Here is a 4,869-nt window from a genome sequence, read left to right as displayed (position 1 = left end):
TGCCACGCGACGCGGAGGGGGCTTGTCTCGCAACCGGCGCGTCCTCGCTCTTTTCGCCCCCAGCGGAGATCCACTATCGGCGGCGTGAGAGCTGAGGTCGCAGGGACTTTGTCGGAGACGGATGTCCGAGGCCCTGGTACTCCGACTTTTGGTAAGCTAATTGACACGACCCGCTGTCTCGGACACGGTTCTTGACGGGGGTGTTCAAAAGTATGTCACAGAGAGAGTGTCACCTGTCCCATTACATGAAGACCAACTACTCAAAGTGTCCGACTTTGTGGAACTCCGGCCCGGATCCGGCCGTCAAATTCAACCTCATTCCGGTAGTGCCTGTTCCGCTCCGAGGCCTCCTCCGGGGCCGTCCGACGCCCGGTTCCACGGCGGGACCCCCGACACCGACTCGAGGTGGTACCCCTTTTTGCCGGCCGAGGTGCGCCGCCGCCGGCGTGAGGACGCCGCTCCCCGGTGTGAAAAACGGCCGCCGGAGGAATTTTGAAAGTTGAAAATTTGGCAAAGTGTCGACGGAAGTGCCAACCGCGCCGGCGGGGAGGCGCCCGTCGCCTCGCCCGGGATGGCGGCACCGGCGCCGGGTCGCCGCGCCTGCCAGCGGCCGCTAGTCTCCCCGGACGCCCGGGGGATTTCCCTTCCGCTCCCAGCGGCCGCAGTTCTCCTTCTGGTCCGCCTGGCGGCTGCCTCCGCCGGCTGCCAATCATCTCTCCCCGGCCGCCCGGGGGATTTCCCTTCTGCGCGCCTGTCAGCTCCTGCCAATCATCTCTCCCCGGCCGCCAAGGGGGATTTCCCTTCTGCGCGCCTGGCAGCTCCTGCCAATCATCTCTCCCCGGCCGCCCGGGGGATCTCGTTAAGGTCCGTGTTTCGTGGGGTTTTATTTCAAAGTTTGTCTTTTTTTTCCCCAAAGTGTCTAAGAGCCGATCGGCTCAGCGGGGGGCGCCCGTCGCCTCGCCCGGGATGGCGGCACCGGCGCCGGGTCGCCGTGCCTGCCAGCGGCCGCTCGGGGGATTTCCCTTCTGCGCGCCTGTCAGCTCCTGCCAATCATCTCTCCCCGGCCGCCCGGGGGATCTCTTATGGTCCGTGTTTTATGGGGTTTTTTTTTTGTGCGTTTGACCTTTTTTTCCCCCAAAGCGTCTAAGTGCCGATCGGCTCGGCGGGAGGCGCCCGCCTGAAAACTGCGGCTTGCCACGCGACCTGAAGAGGCTTGTCACGCAACCCGGGGGGGCGGTGCCCTCGCTCTGCCTCCCCCCCGCGGGGATCCGCCGTCGGCGGCCTGTGAGCAGAGTTCACTGGGACTTTGTCAGAGTCGGGTGTCCGATCCCCTGGTACTCTGACTTTTGGTAAGCTAATTGACAGGACCCGCTGTCTCGGACACGGTTCTTGACGGGGGTGTTCAAAAGTAGGTCACAGAGAGAGTGTCACCTGTCCCATTACATGAAGACCAACCACTCAAAGTGTCCGACTTTGTGGAACTCCGGCCCGGATCCGGCCGTCAAATTCAACCTCATTCCGGTAGTGCCTTTTCCGCTCCGAGGCCTCCTCCGGGGCCGTCCGACGCCCGGTTCCACGGCGGGACCCCCGACACCGACTCGAGGAGGTACCCCTTTTTGCCGGCCGAGGTGCGCCGCCGCCGGCGTGAGGACGCCGCTCCCCGGTGTGAAAAACGGCCGCCGGAGGAATTTTGAAAGTTGAAAATTTGGCAAAGTGTCGACGGAAGTGCCAACCGCGCCGGCGGGGAGGCGCCCGTCGCCTCGCCCGGGATGGCGGCACCGGCGCCGGGTCGCCGCGCCTGCCAGCGGCCGCTAGTCTCCCCGGACGCCCGGGGGATTTCCCTTCCGCTCCCAGCGGCCGCAGTTCTCCTTCCGGTCCGCCTGGCGGCTGCCTCCGCCGGCTGCCAATCATCTCTCCGGATTTCCCTTCTGCGCGCCTGTCAGCTCCTGCAAATCCTCTCTCCCCGGCCGCTCGGGGAGGCGGGATCTCGCCCTCTGGTAGACGCTAGCAGCCTGCCACCTGCTAGGGACTCGGCCTCTGGCATTACCCAGGCTCCGGCAGCCCTGGGTCGGCCTGGCTTTTCCCAGCCGCCTGGGACGATCTCTCCCTCTGTCCTGGAACCCTGGGCCGGCCTGCCGCCTCAGGCTTAGCCCCCTGGGTCGCCTGGAAGTGGCGCCGCCTTGTGGACGAGCCGGGGAGAGCCGCTCTCCGTTGCCATCCGGTGGATTTTTAGCAAATTGCAGCTTTCCATAGCAAATTGCAGCCTTCCACCTGCTAGGGACTTAGCCTCCGGCATGTACCCAGGCTCGGGTAGCCCTGGGTAGGCCTGGCTTTCCCAGCCGCCTGGGTCAATCTCTCCCTCTCTCCTGGAACCCTGGGCCAGCCTGCCGCCTCAGGCTTAGCCCCCTGGGTCGCCTGGAAGTGGTGCCCTCTTGGTAGACACTTAGCAGAATGCAGCCTGCCACCTGCTAGGGACTTAGCCTCTGGCTTTACCCAGGCTCGGGTAGCCCTGGGTCGGCCTGGCTTTCCCAGCCGCCTGGGACAATCTCTCCCTCTCTCCTGGAACCCTGGGCCGGCCTGCCGCCTCAGGCTTAGCCCCCTGGGTCGCCTGGAAGTGGCGCCGCCTTGTGGACGAGCTGGGGAGAGCCGCTCTCCGTTGCCATCCGGTGGATTTTTAGCAAATTGCAGCTTTCCATAGCAAATTGCAGCCTTCCACCTGCTAGGGACTTAGCCTCCGGCATGTACCCAGGCTCGGGTAGCCCTGGGTAGGCCTGGCTTTCCCAGCCGCCTGGGTCAATCTCTCCCTCTCTCCTGGAACCCTGGGCCAGCCTGCCGCCTCAGGCTTAGCCCCCTGGGTCGCCTGGAAGTGGTGCCCTCTTGGTAGACACTTAGCAGAATGCAGCCTGCCACCTGCTAGGGACTTAGCCTCTGGCTTTACCCAGGCTCGGGTAGCCCTGGGTCGGCCTGGCTTTCCCAGCCGCCTGGGACAATCTCTCCCTCTCTCCTGGAACCCTGGGCCGGCCTGCCGCCTCAGGCTTAGCCCCCTGGGTCGCCTGGAAGTGGCGCCGCCTTGTGGACGAGCTGGGGAGAGCCGCTCTCCGTTGCCATCCGGTGGATTTTTAGCAAATTGCAGCTTTCCATAGCAAATTGCAGCCTTCCACCTGCTAGGGACTTAGCCTCCGGCATGTACCCAGGCTCTGGTAGCCCTGGGTAGGCCTGGCTTTCCCAGCCGCCTGGGACAAATCTCTCCCTCTCTCCTGGAACCCTGGGCCAGCCTGCCGCCTCAGGCTTAGCCCCCTGGGTTGCCTGGAAGTGGTGCCCTCTTGGTAGACACTTAGCAGAATGCAGCCTGCCACCTGCTAGGGACTTAGCCTCTGGCTTTACCCAGGCTCGGGTAGCCCTGGGTCGGCCTGGCTTTCCCAGCCGCCTGGGACAATCTCTCCCTCTCTCCTGGAACCCTGGGCCGGCCTGCCGCCTCAGGCTTAGCCCCCTGGGTCGCCTGGAAGTGGCGCCGCCTTGTGGACGAGCCGGGGAGAGCCGCTCTCCGTTGCCATCCGGTGGATTTTTAGCAAATTGCAGCTTTCCATAGCAAATTGCAGCCTTCCACCTGCTAGGGACTTAGCCTCCGGCATGTACCCAGGCTCGGGTAGCCCTGGGTAGGCCTGGCTTTCCCAGCCGCCTGGGACGATCTCTCCTTCTTCTCCTGGAACCCTGGGCCAGCCTGCCGCCTCAGGCTTAGCCCCCTGGGTTGCCTGGAAGTGGTGCCCTCTTGGTAGACACTTAGCAGAATGCAGCCTGCCACCTGCTAGGGACTTAGCCTCTGGCTTTACCCAGGCTCGGGTAGCCCTGGGTCGGCCTGGCTTTCCCAGCCGCCTGGGACAATCTCTCCCTCTCTCCTGGAACCCTGGGCCGGCCTGCCGCCTCAGGCTTAGCCCCCTGGGTCGCCTGGAAGTGGCGCCGCCTTGTGGACGAGCCGGGGAGAGCCGCTCTCCGTTGCCATCCGGTGGATTTTTAGCAAATTGCAGCTTTCCATAGCAAATTGCAGCCTTCCACCTGCTAGGGACTTAGCCTCCGGCATGTACCCAGGCTCGGGTGGCCCTGGGTAGGCCTGGCTTTCCCAGCCGCCTGGGTCAATCTCTCCCTCTCTCCTGGAACCCTGGGCCAGCCTGCCGCCTCAGGCTTAGCCCCCTGGGTCTCCTGGAAGTGTCGCCCTCTGGTAGACACTTAGCAGAATTCAGCCTGCCGCCTGCTAGGGACTCAGCCTCCGGCATGTACCCAGGCTCGGGTAGCCCTGGCTTTCCCAGCCGCCTGGGACAATCTCTCCCTCTCTCCTGGAACCCTGGGCCAGCCTGCCGCCTCAGGCTTAGCCCCCTGGGTCGCCTGGAAGTGGTGCCCTCTCGGTAGACACTTGGCAGCATGCAGCCTGCCACCTGCTAGGGACTTAGCCTCTGGCTTTACCCAGGCTCGGGTAGCCCTGGGTCGGCCTGGCTTTCCCAGCCGCCTGGGACGATCTCTCCCTCTCTCTCCTGGAACCCTGGGCCGGCCTGCCGCCTCAGGCTTAGCCCCCTGGGTCGCCTGGAAGTGGCGCCGCCTTGTGGACGAGCCGGGGAGAGCGGCTCTCCGTTGCCATCCGGTGGATTTTTAGCAGAATGCAGCCTGCAACCCGAGTGCTGGCGCCGCCTTGTGGACGAGCCGGGGACTGCGGCTCTCCGTTGCCATCCGGTGGATTTTTAGCAGATTGCAGCCTTCCACCTGCTAGGGACTTAGCCTCCGGCATGTGCCCAGGCTCGGGTAGCCCTGGGTAGGCCTGGCTTTCCCAGCCGCCTGGGACGATCTCTCCCTCTTCTCCTGGAACCCTGGGCCAGCCTG

This window comes from Leptodactylus fuscus, unplaced genomic scaffold (genome assembly GCF_031893055.1).
Source record: "Leptodactylus fuscus isolate aLepFus1 unplaced genomic scaffold, aLepFus1.hap2 HAP2_SCAFFOLD_256, whole genome shotgun sequence".
NCBI lineage: Eukaryota > Metazoa > Chordata > Amphibia > Anura > Leptodactylidae > Leptodactylus > Leptodactylus fuscus.
Note: the sequence above shows the minus strand (reverse complement) of the source record.